This window comes from Eumetopias jubatus, unplaced genomic scaffold (genome assembly GCF_037043125.1).
Source record: "Eumetopias jubatus isolate StellerSeaLion01/CBP00866 unplaced genomic scaffold, mEumJub1_p1.0 scaffold_13, whole genome shotgun sequence".
Lineage (NCBI taxonomy): Eukaryota > Metazoa > Chordata > Mammalia > Carnivora > Otariidae > Eumetopias > Eumetopias jubatus.
This window is the reverse complement of record NW_028274819.1, coordinates 85,917,984-85,936,103: the sequence shown is the minus strand read 5'-3', so window position 1 is coordinate 85,936,103 and position 18,120 is coordinate 85,917,984. Positions and strand designations below refer to the sequence as shown.

The window sequence follows — 18,120 nt, the reverse complement described above, 5'->3', positions numbered from 1 at the left end:
TTAAATCTTATTTTTTTAAGCAAAAGAGTAACTATAGAAAAACAATTTATTTTTACTGTCACCACCTTAATGTATTCTAACCAGTCACAACTGTCTAGATTGACCCTGTGTGAAGGAAAAGAGACGTAGGGATACATGGGGAAGTGGCAGCCTTGGGCTATGACTGCCCACCCACACATTTTCAGGGTACATCAAATGATATATAATACCCAGCCCTTCCAGATTTTCTCGTTAAAACAGTGTACATAATAAAATGAAAATAACGATGTTACACCTACTGTGTAACCACCTGTCAGTAAATTTATGAACAATTAGAAAATGAAAGTACTTTCCGGGGAGCAATTTGTAGAAGCGATAAAATGCTCATTTTTTCCAGAAATATAATAGGACAACAACTTTTCTCTTTTTTCCCTCTAAAACAGCTTTTGCAGTAATTAATCAGCTCTGTTTTGTTGTTGTTGTTTTTAATGTTTCAGTTCTTCAAAATGCACTAGACAGGCACAAAAGGAGGCCATGAAGGAGCCATTTAAAATTTCCAGGCGAAGTGAAGCTTAGAGCCCAGACTGTTTCACATTTCATAGGTAGTCACACTTCTCAATAAACTTGGGTTTATGCACGCTGTCTCAGGGGTTTTACCACTCGGAAACAGATGCCAGCTTTTTTCCCTTGTGCAGCAAACATTAAACCCCAGACACCCCTGCAGAATATATGCGCTTTTCCTTGTTAAGTTCATTAGCCAATGTAAGTTCTCCACCTAATATCCTTCAATAGCAAAACTGGTAATGATAACTAAATATATATAATAATATAACTACAATATAAGTATAATAATATAAATAACTAAAATTTCCATAGTGCTGTATGATGGATGAAAAGTCTTTCTTCTACACTATCCCGTTTGAACCATTGCCTAAATGATATTATCCCCAATCCAGTCAAAAAGGTAGAAAGTCAAGAAAGTAGAGGCTCAAAGAAATAAAATCAGTTGCCTGAGGCTCCACAGTAAAGAGGGCTAGGTAGCAAGCCCAGGTTTCTGGATTTCTCCATCATCATGGCCTCCAAAACAAAATGCGGTACCTTGGAGAGAAAGAAAACTCTCTGATGGGCACCCTAGAGCTTCATCCCAGGGCCAGTGAAATCTAACAAGGACCATCCTGGCTCCTGTCCCTGGGATTCTTCTCCGAGGTGGTCCTGTGCTCCAACTGCCAGGGCTGTCTGGCCACAGCAGAGCCGGGGGGATGGCGCTTGGCCTCCTGACCCACATCAGGCTCAGCCCCTGCTGTTGCTGCAAACATCAATTTTCTAGCACAGCCATGTTTTTCCTCAGAGCAATCTGTGAGTCCTTTTCCCTCTGCTATTTCACCCCTTCCTTTTAATCTTTTTTATTTTTATTTTTCATCTTAAGTCCTTCTTTTTTTGCACTTTTCACTTCTTCAGTGGCCTTTTTATAGATTTCTGCACTTCTCTCTCTTCTTTTCATGTTTGGTTCTTTTGTAAGAGGTCCTCTTTCTTCCTGTCTTTGTTTGTCTGACTCCTCTTTCTAGGATGCCTTTCCCCTCTGTTCATTGTTATTCTCCCCAAGATTCTTCTCTTGTCGCTCTAGGGACTTGAATTTTGATCTTTACTGCTGGACGAAAGCTTTGTCATCCTTCTGTGTTTTCTTTGTGAGTCAATTTTTTTCCCTCATCATTTTCTTGGAGCAAAAAGAAAATATCTTTTAGCAGTCTATATGATCCATTTGGTGGCTTGTGTTTTGACCTAAATGTTTGTTCTTCCTTTGATCATTCATTATTTTAATTCTAGCTGTCAAGGCTCTAGAGGTGGAAGAAGACAATGGATGGTCCCTTCCCCAGCAATTGAAAACAGTCCTTTTCTTGTAGAATCTACAAACTCCATGGAGGACAAACTTACTCTATGTCTCCTAAACAAAAGTTTTTAATGAACAAATCCCAAAGCTGTGGGTTTTGATGTTCTTTGTATGTTTTCATAGTGATTGAGATTTGCTTTATAAAATCTCAGGAAGGGTGGTCTGGGGTGTGTGTGTGTGTGTGTGTGTGTGTGTGTGTGTGTAATTGAGGTGTGACTTAGATGCAACAAAGAATAAAGATTTAAGTGTACAACTAGGTGAACTTGTATATGTGTATTCACCCGTTTAACCACCAGGCAGATCAAGATATAAAATATTCCTCTTTCCAGAGGTTCCATTATGCCCTTGCCTATTTAATAACTTCCCAAAAGATTGCCACTAAAATGACCCTCTTGAATTTCATATAAATGGAAGACTCTAACAGGTACTCTCCTGTGTGTGGCTTCCTTTACTTGCCATGATATCTGACATTCCTATGTGTCATCTGTATTAGCAGTTTGTTCTTCACTTACAGCTGTGTAGTTTTTCATTGTATTTATTCTATAACCTGTTAATCTATTATCTTGACAGGCATTGAGTGGTTTCCAGTTTTGGATTACTATAGAAGAAAATCCACTGTGAACATTCTTCTTCATGTCTTCTAATGTGTACCTATATGAATTTCTTTTGGGAAAATACCTACAACCTGAACTTGGGGCATGTAAAATAGATGAATATTTAGGTTTAATTGAAATTGCCAAGCAACTTTCTAATGTAGATGAGGCAACTGCCAACAGCAGTGTCTGATGTGTCAGGTGATACCCGTCCTCACCAAGACAATATTGTCAGTCTTTACATTTTCGCCATCTGGCCAGTGTGAGAGAAGATTCCAGTTGAAAAGCTAACTACACCAAATACTGCAGTCTTTCAAAAGCCTGCATATCAGACATCTTACATTGCTCCTCAAATTCTCTTGGCTTCCTTGACTCCCAAATCTTTGGCTGCTTGCTTAGCTTCTTCAGCCCCCATGGCTGGCCAAATCCAGGCACGCCCTTGCAGTTCTGCCACCTGAAGCTGACCGGCTGACCACCCAAAGTCTTGGGATCCTCTACCACTTCCAACTCCAAATGAAATGCCATCCTTCAGGACATGGGATCTAGCTTTCCTAGTGGTCACTGCAAGGCCCATCCAATGCAACCCAGAGGTCTGAGAAGTCTACTCCCTGTAAAGTAAACTTACATCAAAGGAAGATAGGAACCGAGGCAAGGGAGTCAGGTCAGTAAGTCTTCTTTCCATTCTTCTTGATCCTGGATAGCTTCAAGACATAGTCTCTCTAGTTTGTAGACTTCCTGCATGGCTGAGTGGAAAGACCTACCAAGAGGCCTACTATGCTGCTTCCCTGCTCATCTTCGATCTGAAGCCAGTATCGATAAGGCAACATCACCTCTTGCTTCACATCCTTCTCTTTCTCACTTCCCTTTGCCTTCACTCTCTTTGCCCTGGGAATTCACCACAAAAGTAAAACATTGGCATTTAATCGGGATCTGTTTTCTAGGGACCCAGAACTAAGAGCTTGGTTAAGACATTTCTTAAGATTTTAAATGGGTTTGATTTATATTATGGATTCATCCAATTTCTAGAGAACTGAAACATGTGGGTTTTTATGGGGGATACCAGGACTAAGAAAGATAAAGCCTATCTGAGAATCTGAATGTCTAAATTCTACTCTTGGCTTTCCTATTTGTGATTTCAGTGCCTTATTCTATAGCTCAGAGACTCAGTTTCATTTCTTTTTAAAGCTCTCAAGGATGTAATAGAAATGTCAGAGATACTCTATTAAAGGAACTTTAATATCAAATATAGGATCATGTGAAATTGCTTGTTCAGTAGCTATCATTCAACAATAGTTTTTTCTTTCTCTTCCCTCCAAAGAAAGCCATGCTCTAAAATTAAGAAATATTCTTCTTTTTCAATATTATCTTGATCATCATATCATTATCACTATGATTTAAAAAGAAGTGATGTGCTAAAGAGACTTTATGGCAAATGAATAAATAATAAAATTTAAAATAAGAACTAATTATGCTGTTTCATCCAGCAGGGAATGTCTTCTTCCTTGTTGTAGGCCAATTTTACCAATGTTTTCATACTCCTTTTTTCCAGGTCATCTTCTGTGTCACTCTGATTTCAACCCTTTCTGGTACTGATAGCATTCATCTGTCCATTCATAATTTATTCGTCAAATGCCTATTATATGCTAGGCATTACTTTGGTACTAGAAATAAAACAGTGAACATAAACAGTACAGTCTCCACACTTACGGAATTTAAGGTCCAGTGGGAAGAGATATATTTACTACAAAATTTTGAAAGTATGTGCAATAATGCAAGGAGTACTCAGAAAAGAGATAGAAAATGCTATGAAATTCTATGATAGGCTGGTTTGGCATAGTCAGGAAGTTGAGAGACAACTGCTGAGGAAGTGATAATGGAGATAAGATCTGGAAGCTAATAGGAATTGACAAGGCAAATGGGGAGGGGAGAACACTTAGAGGAAAAGCAGCCAACACAAAGACCCAGAGGTGAGAGGAGACCAGGGAACCAGGAAGCTCTAAATGAAGAGCTCTGTGGGTGCCTGGACCACAGAGTCCAAAGGGGACAGTGTATTTACATTAGGCCAGGAGGCAGCTGTGGATCAGAGCTCTCAGGGAATGGAGGCCACATTAGGGACCTTTATAATTTTGCTAAGACCAATGGGAAGTCATTTAAGGGTCTAAACATTGTACATATGTGTGTGATTAGACTTTTTTAGGAGATCATTTGGGCTGCAGGAGTAATCTGAGTGGTCAAGAGTAGAAGTAGAGAGGTTACCAGAAGCTGGGGAGAGGAAGAGATAAGGAGTTATTGTTTAATGTATACCAAGTTTGGGATGATGAAAATGTTCTAGAGATCGATAGTGCTGATGGTTGCACAACATTGTGAATATACTTATTGTCATAGAATTATACTCTTTAAGATAGTTACAACAGTAAATTTTGTTTATATGTTACCATTTAAAAATCATAAGAGAAGATGTAGATAAACAACTTAGTAGGTTTTTGTAGTTATTCGAGCGACAACAGTATCTTATTCTAGATTGTTCTTTCTAGATGGAAAAAGGTGGATAGATTAAGATGTATTTTTGGAGAATGGTGAATTGGATTTAGTATGGCAGAGACAGGCTAGATATTCACCAAATCTATTCTTCTCTTCTTGGGCATACAGCTAGACTATATTTTCTAGCTGTCTGGGAGTTCTAGCCAAAGAATGTGAGCAGACTATAACAAAAACCAAATAGATGAAAACAAGCTTCTCTCATCAAAAACAAACAAACAAAAAAACAAAAACAAACAAACAAACAAAAACAACCCAGGAGCGCCTGGGTGGCTCAGTTGTTAAGCATCTGCCTTAGGCTCAGGTCATGGTCCCAGAGTCCTGGGATCGAGCCCTGCATTGGGCTCCCTGCTCCACGGGAAGCCTGCTTCTCCCTCTCCCACTCCCCTTGCTTGTGTTCCCTCTCTCGCTGTATCTCTCTCTGTCAAATAAATAAATACAATCTTTAAAAAAAATCCACATCTTTTTTATGCTCAATCTTTCCTCCTCTCCAGTCAGCCTGCTAGACGTCTATGACCAGAGTTGACCCTGTTATCATGCTTTCTTTGAAAGGGGCAGAACCTCAGTCAGGTTTTATTCATGAATGATTGCATGGAACCTAGCGCTTTGCCCTCTCCCAGATCCTAGATAATTGGAATATCTGAACAAGCAAGACAATTTTACTGTGTTAAACAACTAATAGCTTGAGCTGTTTTGAAGCTAGAGTTACGTTATGTGGTACTTGTTTAGACTGAATTTTGACCTCCCAAGTTTCATATGTTGAAACCCTAACCCCCAGTGGGATCGTATTTAGAGATAGGGCCTTTAAGGAGGTAATTAAAATTAAATAACGTCACAAGCTGGCACCCTAATCTGATAGAGCTAGCATCCTTATAAAAGGATGGGACACAAAAGATATCTTTCTCTCTCCCTCTCTCTCTCTCCCCACACATGAACATGGAGAAATGGCCATGTGAGTATACAGTTAGAAAGCCATCTTCTATAAGCCAGGAAGAGAGTTCTCCCTACAAACCAACCCTAATGGCACTTTGATCTTGGAATTCTAACCTCCAGAACTGGGAGAAAATGAATTTCTATTGTTTAAGTCACCCAGCCTGTGGTATATTGTTATATAGCTGGAGCCAACTAAGACAGTACCAATGCTTAAAGGGACTTTGGGGAGAGGTATCTAAGGGAATGGTCATATTTCTGGTTCATGGAACTCAGTGTATGGTGGTGCCAAACATTGAGGGGAAACACTGTTGTAGGCAACATTTGAGTTTAATTCTGGACAAGGTGCCCCCAAGGTTTCCAAGAGGAGATATCAAATTGATCTATTTTTAAAGTAAATAAACACTGATAGGCTAATGCTAAATACTAAATACATATTTTACTAAAATATATTTTAACTATTGCTCAGTTTAAACAATTTTTCTCTAATTATTTTATGAGTTATGTTCAGTCTCCCCTAAGGAATAAAACTTCTTTGGACTTTTCCCCCATTCCTCTCCACAGTTCTTACTATATCGTGAATATAATAGACATTCAATAAATGATTAGGTAGGTTAATTTGTTTTTTAAGAAGTTTGATATCCAGGGGACAAAGACTTACCCAGCCTACCTTGGAATGTTTAAAGTAAGACTAGATTGGTGGTTTATCCACTTACCTGTTAACATTTCCCAAAATACACTTTATTTTTTTAATTTTTATTTTTTAAAATATTTTATTTATTTATTTGAGAGAGAGATAGCAAGAGAGAGCATGAGCGGCCGGGGGAGGGGAGGGGCAGGGAGAGGGAGAAGAACACTGCCGCTGAGCAGGGAGCCCCACAATGACAGGCTCAATCCCCGGACCCTAGGATCATGACCTCAGCCAAAGGCAGACACTTAACCAACTGAGCCACCCAGGTGACCACCCCCCCGAAATACACTTTTAATAAATACAAAAGAAAACTATAATTTAGTTGTGACTACTCTCTTCCTTGTCATTGCCCTTGCTCCCCCACTAAAAATGTAAAAATAAGGGCAAATTTTAGAATTCAAGCGGGGTTCAACTTAATTCTATTTAAGCAAACACTATTGAGTGCTATTATCCACATTGTGCATTTTAGGTGTTCAGGTTGACACAATCAATCTCTTGTCCCCCAAGGACGGAGTGTAAAATAGTGAAAGGAGGTATGGAAATCATCCTGCGAAAGGCAGGCTGATGATTTACATTATTTTATCCTCGGGATTGTCACAAAGCACTTAAGGCAGAGATGACAAGATGACGCTCAACATATTTTCACTGATTATGCTTTCACTTAGTAGGTGTTAAATATTTAGTGAACAAGCAGATGAAACAATGGATAGACTACAATATAAATCTATCTGTGGAAGATTACAAAAATGTATTATAAAATACATAACCCCAGGCATAAAAATCTAGAATTTCAGAGGAGGAATGGATTTCAGAGACCATATACTTCTCCCTTATTTTTTTATACAGCAAGAAACAGATCTAAGAAAGTTAATCCGTATGCCTAAGACGGCACAAGTAATGGAAGCTAGAGTAGTTTCTATGTCTTTTGACTCACCATACTCTGTTCTTATAACGAAGTGAGTATTTTCTGCAAACCAAGCACTAGAACCTTGCATTTAAAGGATGCTCACACCACGGCTGTACCTAAGAACCTAACGTTTCTCACAAGAGAGAAAATGGATCAAGGACCCAGTAAAGCTTTCACCACACGAAGGAAGAGCAGGCTGGTGGTCTGAAAGCTGATTTCCACAGAGATGTGCTGAATTTACTAGAAGAGAGGAGAGCACTGAGAACACAGTGAGCACTGAGAGCCGCTCAGGCAGCTTGCCAGAGGGCATGCTATCAAAATGTGAGAGGCAGCCCTCTAACTCTTCACCTAACTATGGGCAAGATGACACTGGGGAGATGCGGATATGGAAGCAGGAGCCCAGCTGGGTGACTTTTGTACTTGGAGCTGTCCTGCCGACACCTGGGTCCAGCCTTCATTACCATCAATCACATTCGGGCACCCTTCCACGGAATAGCAATGACTACAGCGCCTCTCACACCTAGTTGTGTTCTATGGAACAGAGAGTTCCTGAATCCAAACAGAATCCTTTCCTGCTAGGAGCAGGACTTTGCATAATCATCATGTTTGCAGGCCAACTAAATGTAAATGTATGCAAATGTACTGGCAAAGTTGGCCTGGCCCTCAGGCCTTTGCAAAGAGGCTTTCCCTGCTGCAAAAGGTAGGTGAGTGCACCACCTGCTTGGAGGGCAGAGGATTAAGAAAGGGGCAGAGGGATTAAGGAAGCAGTAGAAGAGGAAAGGGAACAATGCACCTTCAGAAAGCAGTAGAATAAGGGAAGGAGATGTTAGCACGGGCCTCCTGTGAGCAGCCCGAACTGACTGAGCTACAAACTCCACTCACCTAGCACCAGGAATGCTTTGATTCACAGGAGCTGCAGCCCAGGGAACATTTACTCTCAGAGACAGAAAATCACTGCAAGGCAATCGTTTCTGGGGAAAATGGGAGCATGTTCCAAATTGTATTATACCTAGAAATTATTTTCCCCTTCCCAAAGTCAGAGAAGTCTATAAAACCCCTCTTGCTGCAGCCAGAATGGGCACTTTGTAGTTGATGTCATTTCTGCTAGAAACCTTATGAGAACCTGTCCACACCGGCAAGGCTGTCCTGTAGGTACTGCACAGACTTCTGCAGGAGCAAATGGGAAACAGAAAGGACTAGCACAGCATATGTGTAATAGATGAATTCTGGAGTGTCATGAAGGCTGAGCATTGAGGACACACAAACCCCACAGCAATTAGCGCGCCGTCTCCAGCCAAAGAAGAGGAGCCGAGTGGGGTGGGACAGTAAATCTCAGCCAGTGGCTTTGGGCTCTGTAGGATGGAAGAAAGAATTAGGAGATTCTGAATCAGCCCAAGATTAGAGACAGGCCAGGCTGGAATGGAGATTAACACTGTCTTAACCAGTCTTGACTTAAGAATTCTCTTATAGCCTACAGAAGGAAGGATGGGTAGTTACCACCAGACTCACACCATAGCTATCCCTGAATAATACGTGATTTGTAGATTATTTCTGATGCACATACATGCCAAAATCAATTTGTTTCAGTTCCCCTCAATCAAATATTTTCAGCCATCTTATCATATAAATATTTATTGATTGCTTATTACATGCCAGACACATTTATTAAGCATTTTGAGCATCCAATCGGTGTTAGGTGCTGTGCCATACGTGGGAAGTAAATATTTTTTTGCATAGCGAGGTGGAAGCTTTGCCCCCATCTTCACGATGCTTATATTTTGGTGGGAAAATGTGGTGTGTAACTCCATGGCTACAGCCCGATGTGACAGAGCCACAGCCTGGGGTGGGGGATGGGGTGAAACTCAGGAGGTCTGGGCTCCTATAACCTGCAAGTACACATTCGGGGAAGCCCCTGAACTAAGCAGGCACAAGTAGGAGTGTTATGTGCTGCACGGGATAGAGAGAGGTGGGGAGGCGGTCCCCACAAGCCTGGGCTTTCTGTAACTAGCCAGGGAATCGGCACTCCCTAGCAAAGGCCCCTGAACCCGGAGACTTCTCTTGACACCATTTCTGTGAAGCTTCCAATGAGAAGTCAAGCTCCTCATTAGCAGATTATTTCAGTATCGTCTGAGCAGACCTGTGTGCACACTCCCCAGGGCTCCACACCTGCCGATTCATAGTCAGCAGGTACCACCTGGACCTGGACTGAGTCTGAGGGAGAGGAAGGGCGACTGTGGGACCATGGGGATGCTCAAGTGACTCTTATTTGAAATGGCCTCACCTCCTGCTCCCGTATGTTCCTTACGAACACATTAGCCAAAATGGGGTCAACACCACTGCAGTTTGAAATGAAGCTAGAACCAAAGGCTTCTGATGCTACTGGTGAGACCCTGTCCTCCAGCTGCGGGAGGGCAGGTACTGGGAGGCCCTGCATTCTCACCTCCGCCTTCTCTCCCACCACTGCTGTCACGTTCTCACCTCTTAGTGTGCGAGGCCCCAAGGAGATCTTATTTCGGGAATGTCCCATCTGAGGTGCTCCCACCCTCTGCCTGGCACTTTCTCAGAGTTTCCTTTGCAAGTTGCCCGAGTGCCTGCTGATTGACCCTCCGGTCTTTCTCAGAGCCATCCTTGGGCGTCTTTTTAATGGCCTGACCTTAATTGCATTTTCCTGTTTGTGCCGTGTAGTCAGCATGCAGTTTAATAAAAGATTTTCAAGCTGCTGGGCCCATTCTTCCCTTCCCACCTACATCTTAGGTAGTAGAAGATTTTAAGTCTTATTTTTAAGGTGATTGATTTGGTATGTTTTCCACTTTCCTTCCTGCTGTGGGGACATTTTGCCTCTATGTGTGATAATTTTTTTTTAAAGGAACTCTGATTTTCCTGTCCCCTCACTTTCCACCCTGCTGTTGCAGAACCAGGGACTGGGAAGCTTTATTCCTCAAGTAGCTATTTTGTGTTTTCTGATTCTGTTATTAGTTGTTGGTGCTTTGGATTAACCATGGCCAGGGCTCACGGCTTGTCATTCAATGCTCAAATCAGTGGGGTGTTTAAAGTGGGCACTTCAGGGGAGCGGGGTGCTGTAGCCACGGACTTAAAAAAAAAAAAACTGGAGCATAGACTTTTATTTTGTTATTTTATTTTATTTTACTTTGGATGTGATAGAAATAAGGGGAATTCATTACAGATAAAGCTATGCCATTTGGTATGTGGTAGTGGCCCCTTAAAGAGGCAATCTTTAGAAAGTATCCGAGTTTTGCATTTCTTTACATTAAGTCATATTTATGCAAGCATGGAAGGTTCTTAAGGAAAACAAAGTCTTTGACAAAAGTTTTGATGATGATTCAGTGGTTCTTTTTTTTTTTTTTGCCTCAAAGTTGTCTACTTCACCTCTTAATCCTCTCTCACTAAGTATAATTATATGTATTTTTTCAGAAGTACCTTTTGGACGTGAGACTATAATATTATGACGATATCAAAAATAGGAGAAGAATATTTAAAAATAATAAGGAGAATGACATAAAACTTCAAGGATAGGAGGCCTAGCACATAGATTTATATATACTCAGAAGATGGCATAGTTCCATCATTATCCACAAGATCCAATATAATTTATTAAAACATTATGAGGCCAGTGACTATATTTTTATGTGTTAAAACTATATTAGGATGAGTAGTGGTGAATGGTTCTAAGTATTCCTAAATCGCCCTAACTTCATTCCTGTCACGCAAACTCAGAGGCATTTTCAGAAATTAGCCTAGCATCCTAAAACAAATAATCATAATATTTTCTTTGCACAAGACTTACTCAAGTATGGAGTGCTGTCCACTTTATGCACAGCAGTCTTAAGAAGGAGATAGGACAGGCTTTATTTCCTACAATTTACAGGTGAAGACACTGAAACTTAGCTTAAGTAACTCATTTAAGGTTCCAGAAGAAGCAGCCAAACCAGAAGCTAAGTTGTGCACACCTCCTACCTGGAAGCAGCCAGGCAACTGGGTTCCTCTTCTGTATATGTTTTAATTAAGGTTTGGTTATCATGAACACTGACTTTTTTGTTGGATTGCCCTTGGTATTAGAGCACTGTGGAAACATAAACCCAACCTTCAGTTGCCTGAGCTGTGACCAGTTTGCACTGTTGGTGCCTGGGGAGCAGGAAGAGGGCAGAGGGTGCAATTCCAAAGTCTTGCCTGAGCCTGATGGTCCACCTGGGTGACTGCTTCAGTGTCTCTCGGCCTCTTGCAGAGGACATGCTGAATGAGCTCAAGTGGAGTAGCAGGGAAGCAAGTGGAGGGCAGGCCGTTTGTGGAGAAAAGTGCAGGCTGTCCTGCAAACAACTTACAACGTGGGTTGCACTAGAGAAGCCCACATGGAAAGCCTCAGGAGCCAAGGGCATCTGAGCTTGGCCTATGGATTTCTCACCGCCATCGGGCGGATGTCCTCTGTGCCCTGTGTCCCTTTCTCTTGAACCCTCTCCACCCTTCTCTGCTCCCTGCATTTTCAGGGGCTCCCTCCCCCAAGCATCTCTTGGTTCTTCTTCCATCTCTTTCCCTTGTCTCTTGGTTTCCTAAATCTTCGTGGCCCAGGCCCCACTCCCCGTGCCGTCCACTCCCCTGGGCTACTTGAACTCCTATCCAGTGAAACAACAGGTGTCACCCCTCTCCCCCATGTCCCACTCTTGCAATAAGCTCAGTTAGATCTGTTTGGGAGAACTTGGTGCAAAGGACAGAAGTTATGTGTGTGGGTGTGGTTAGTAGTAAATTAAGTATAAAATCTATATCCAGAACCAAAAATTGACTGTTAACTCTGTGTCTGAGGGAGGTCACATTTCTTGTCCTGGAGCAACGTGTGCCTTGGAAATGACAAACGTCTGGACTGTTATTAGATCTCAGGCCACTGTGGCGGTTTTGTAAAGCGCTCTCTGCTCCATCCAGGTTTCTCACTTGGCATTTCTGGGACACAGAGAACCTCTTCTGCTAACCTCTAAATTCATTTAAAATCTGTACTTTCGGGCGCCTGGGTGGCTCAGTTGGTTAAGTGACTGCCTTCGGCTCAGGTCATGATCCAGGAGTCCCTGGATCGAGTCCCACATCAGGCTCCCTGCTCAGCGGAGAGTCTGCTTCTCCCTCTGACCCTCCCCCCTCTCATGTGCTCTCTCTCTCTCATTCTCTCTGTCTCAAATAAAAAAAAAAAATCTTTAAAATCTGTACTTTCCCCCTGAAAAATTCTACTACCTAAAAGAGCCAATAAAAATAAGATAATTAATGATTATCTCTAGTCTAAGATAAAGCTTATTTTTTCCAGTACTGATGCCAATTAAGGTGATATTCTGAATGCAGTATTTCTGTAGGTCTGTTAGTCATCATTCACACATCAAATATAGGGAACTCCCCTCTGCTTTCAAATAACAATAATAACGATCATAAAACTCTAGCTCCTGGGAAACCCATGTTCCCTTACTTGGGGATTTTAGATCACCCATGTACCTGGTATGCTGTTTTGGAGGGGAAAAGTCTATCTGAAGAGAAATTAAGAAGGAATTAAGAAGATGAAAAGAGAACAGGAAGTGAGAAGAAGAAGAATTGTAAGAGGGGGTAAAATCTCTATTTCCAATACTATCTTCTTCTAAAGCTGTTTATGATAAAAAGAGGATTAGGTAGCTGGCATTCCCGCTATATTAAATTAAATCCCAGGCCCCTTTCCTCAGACACATGCAGCCCTGAGGACATCAATCCTATCACGACAAAATAACCCTTGGGAAAAGGAATCCTCCTGGCAGTGTGCCATTCAGCTCTTATAAACTGTTAACCATGGTAATGAACCAATCCAAGAGACATATTAATAATGACATGAAGAGACACATTTATTGTTGATTGTTGAGATGGTGGCAGATTTATTGTGAGCTTGCCAGGAGGGAGGGCTTGGCCCAGCAATGGTGCAATTAAAAACAAATTGAATACAGGGACAAAGAATCAATAATCTAACAGGGCAACTTTTAGTTTGCAAAATACAAATATAAATTAATTGACCTGAACACAGTTGCTAATTGGTCATTAATGTCTGCTTGCTGGCCAATCAGAAGACATCACCCATCCCATTATGTTTATTGCAGCAGGCTGGGTGCATGAACTTCCAGCTCTGCCTGCCCGGGCTGCCCTCGGAGGCATCTTGTTTGGAGGTGATTTCCAACGCACTAAAAGAAAGTGGTTGCATCAGATCTTTCCCCAGGAACTCTAAATTCTGAAATTAAAAAAAAAAAAAAATGTTTCACTAAGAACTCGATTCAATAGAAAAGTTTTCAGTGCCTACAGTGGACAGCAATCCATCCTAAGCACGGGGAAACAAAGGTAAGAAATCCAAGGTGGATGTTGCTTTTTGTGGTATGGTCTCCAGTAACCTCCACTTTAGGATATTTTGTTATTATTCTTATGGATTAGTAACATTTAATATAAATTTGTTCATTGGTCATGCCAATTCAGATTACAATCCTTAAACTGCACCCATATAAAAAATTATGAAGCTAACTCTGGCTCTTGCCTTCAAGGAAATTATAATCTAGAGGAGGGAAAGAGTGAAGTCCACCAATAGCTGAAATATAAGAGAAAAAGTTTTCAGCTATCTTAAGAGAGTGTAGGTAAAATGGTATTAGAATTCCAAAGAAAGGGCAACCTTGCTGGGACCCCTCTCACTCTTGAGAGCTTTTACTGTATCTTCACTTAATAAACTTCCATCTCTTTACTCAAAAAAAAAAAAAAAAAAAAAAAGAATTCCAAAGAAAGACTTTGGCTTTGGATATTTAAAATCTAAAATTGTGCTCTTCAAATATTATCACCACTAGCCTGTGCAGCCATTTTAAATTAAATTAATTATAATTAAATAATACTAAAAATTCAGTTCATCAGCCATACTAGCCACATCTCAAGTTTTCAATAGCCAGTTGTGACTAATGGCTACCACATTGCACAGTGCAGATACAGAACATTTCTATCATCACTGAAAGGGCTATTGGGCAGGTAAGAGCTCTATGGGACAATGCTGCTTGAAAGGGTCTGCAGAATATGGAAATCCAAAGAAAAACACATTCAAGACAGATGGATAGTGTAAGAAATTAAAAAGAAGGCAGGGCACTGTGGGTGGGGGTTTTACAAGGACAAGTCTGGCTATGTTATGTGTAAGATACGCAGACGGAATAGTAGAAAGCAAGAGTGGAAAGTAGATTTGGCCATGAATTGCTTAGCACTTGGAAAAGAGATCTAAGAGGATTTGACTTCATCGTCAATAGGGAGTCACTAAAGTTATGAGGAGAGGGAAGTGACATGATCAGATGGGTGCATCCAGAATAGTTAGACAACGGCATTAAATTGGATTATAAGGAGGCAGAGACTGAGGATTGGCTAGCAATTAGGATGTGACTAAAAAGTCACTGAGAAGTAAGATTCTGAGCTTCGATGGTGGTGGTTGTGGGAACAGAAAGGAAGGGAATAACTTTATTGGACACACCTGCTTTGACAGAGAAGCAAAAGAGAAAGAAGGGTCAAAACTTAAGCAAAAGTTTCACACAAGGATGGTGTGGGCATGAATAGGAATGTGAACTAAGAGAGGAGGAACCGGTTTTTGAGTGAAGAAGCTAAGTACAGCATGGGACATACAAAGGCATCTACAGATGCCCAACTTGAAGAGTTCTGGAAAGGAGCAGAAACCGGAGGCGGGAATTATGGAAGCAATCAAGGACCAGAAATGTCAATTTAGCAGGATGATATAAACCTGATATTAACTTCAAGAAAGATGTTGTACTTACTAAGACAAACAGAAGGAGAGAAAAGGTTTAAGGAGGAGAGATCCTAACTGCAGAGATATTAGACTGAAATCCTTCAACCAGAAACAACCTGGCAAGGAGAGCCCGTGTATTGTAAATGACCTGCGGTGGCAGGCTGGCCTACCTATAGGAAAGGGACGGAATCAAGAAGAAGTTCCACGTGGAGGTTCAGGGTGGGCTCTGCCTACAGACTGAGCACAGCTGAAATCACAGCTGGTGACGCAAGGCAACTTCCTCAGCCTTTCTGAGACTTCATTTCCTTATTCAAAAAATTAGGAAAATACATCCCCAACCTTCTGGGGCTAACTGGAAAACAGAATAGGACTGTGTCTGTAAAATGGGCTGCCATTCTAGGGACTCCGTGCATGAGAGCCATGATTTGTGATTATTAAAAAACGAATCCTTGACTGCTTTCCTTGTGATTATTTTACTTAACTTCTATTACTCTTCGTTTTCTATAACTATAGAGGAGAATTATTAGTGAGTAAATAGTCGAAGGCTCTTTGATATCTTTATGAGAAGCCAAATTGAGGTAAGTACAAAGGATAGTTATTTTTGCCAAGACAGTGTATCTGAGGGAAACCTTGTTAACCAGGGACTCAACTCCAGGTTTTGGACTACAAGTCAGATTCTCCAAATGTGTGTGCTTGGGCTCCATATAGGAAAACATCACTATTCTGAATTCACAGATTATTCTGATGCTAAGCTATGACTAATCTTGTAGGTGTTGAAATTTGAAAACTTGTGTAGGATCCTGACTATACAAGGGTCATGATGAACTTTAATTTATTAGGGGAATTTATGAACATTAATAATTTACCTTCTTTTAAAATGTGATTGCTTCCTCTGCTCACAACAGGAAAGATCTCCTTGTATTTACTTGAGCTATGGACAGACTAGACTCTTAGGAAATGAGCTGAGATCACCATGCAAATTGAGTAGAATATAATATTTATGTTATATTTATATATATATATAATATTTATATTATTATATTATATATATAACAGACGTTTCATTTTCTCCTCCATCTCCACATCAGTGATGATTTTGAGAACAGACTTTATGACTGTTTCATTTATTTAATTTTCTTGAAAATAAGGCAGATGACAGCCCCAGGCTCTGCCACTTCTCTCTCTGGCTTCTGTATGTCACCAAACTAGGTTCCAGGACTGGCACCATCTTAGATCATGTGGAAATCTCTTGTCTTTGCTTCAAAACAAGCCCGTACGCTTTTATTTATTTTTAAAGATTTTATTTATTTATTTGAGAGAGAGAGAGAGAGTTGGGAGGTGGCAGCAGAGGGAGGGGGACAAGCAGGTTCTGCACTGAGCTCAGAGCCTGACATGGGGCTTGATCTCAGGACTCTGAGATCACGACCTGAGCCAAAACCAAGAGTCAGACACTTAACTGACTAAGCCACCCAGGGACCCCTAAACCCACACACTTTTAAAGCCAGGGGTCTCAAATGAAAATGTTGCCCCCTTAGCAGACTGGGTCAAACCATCTCCCAGCCCTGACAATGTGTTCATTCAACATCAAATTTTGCTTGGTCTCATTCCCCTTGGAAAATCCAACTCTTCCTTATTCCTATAACTAAAACATTGTAAGTGTTACAGGAGGAATTGAACACATATCCCCCCATTTCCTTCTAGAGGAAGGCTGAGCCTACATATATAATGGAGGGCAGGGTGGAATTCCACAGGCCACAACAGAAATAGCCATGACACGTGTGCAAACTGGGTGACTGTGTGTGTGTGTGTGTGTGTGTGTGTGTGTGTGACGATCTTAACTTCTAAACAGAAGAGAACAAAGCCCCATATTTCTCCTTACAACAGGAGTAGAGACCTGATAAAAGGAGAAATATTCATTTTTACAAAATGTGTGCTGGATTGTGTTGTCATCAACGACACATGATGTCGTGAGAGGTGTGGCAAACTGGAGACTGGGTAGAGTGAGCCTCAATTCTATTCCAGCTACGTGGCTGTCCCATTCAGGTAAGAGATGAGTGACCCAATCAGAGGGAAGGGATAGGACCTTAGAATGGAGAGTGGGAGTGTGTGCCTCATTCCAACCCTGAGACAGGAGGCCTGGTCAAGTGTGGAGGGAGCTGGCGTGGGGATGCCTTTCTGGTGGAATATGACCCTTGAGAACCTTCCTTTATTGTGTGCTGGGGGCATTCTGAGGGCAACAACTTCATTCCTGATCCCCTCTAAATCGTAGTGGCCTTCTCAATTTACCCAACCCCTAAATTAAGAATGCTAGCATGTTTAACACTATTTGATGTGGGTTGTAGGGCTGCCAGTGTCAGAGTGGAACAGGGAAGGAGAGGATATCTTTCTTTTCCACCCTCTGTAACCCAAAAGGGAGCCACTGCCGGTGTGGGTGAGCCATGCTCAGAGTCACCACTAAAAATGGTGTTAGCAAGAGGACCTCAAATCTTAAGGGCTCCGAAGAAAATATGAATGAGAAAGAGAGCAAGAGCAAACCCTCTGATTTCCCCATCAGTGGGTAAAGGACGAAACGCTGGGGAGTACAGAGATGCCTGGCTACACGAAAATCCTCCAGAGAAATTACATTAATAAATCATAAAATGTAATAACTAGAAAGGACTTCCTTACCATTTCTTCAAACCTTCCATTTCAAAACCAACAAAACGAAGCCCAGAGAAGGTCTTATGCTTATTTTGTACTGTGGACCCTTTGGTGTGTGTGCTTTATTTGCACATATACACAGAATTTGCAGTCTATCGAACCTTTTTCAGAATCTTATTTTCAAAC

At 41.3% G+C, this 18,120-nt stretch overlaps 1 protein-coding gene across 4 annotated transcripts in view; it reads right to left on the bottom strand.

Moving 5' to 3' along the window:
* Positions 1-18,120, bottom strand: part of OPCML (opioid binding protein/cell adhesion molecule like) — a 524,690-nt gene that overhangs the window by 207,855 nt on the left and 298,715 nt on the right. The gene's annotated exons all lie outside the window — the stretch shown is intronic.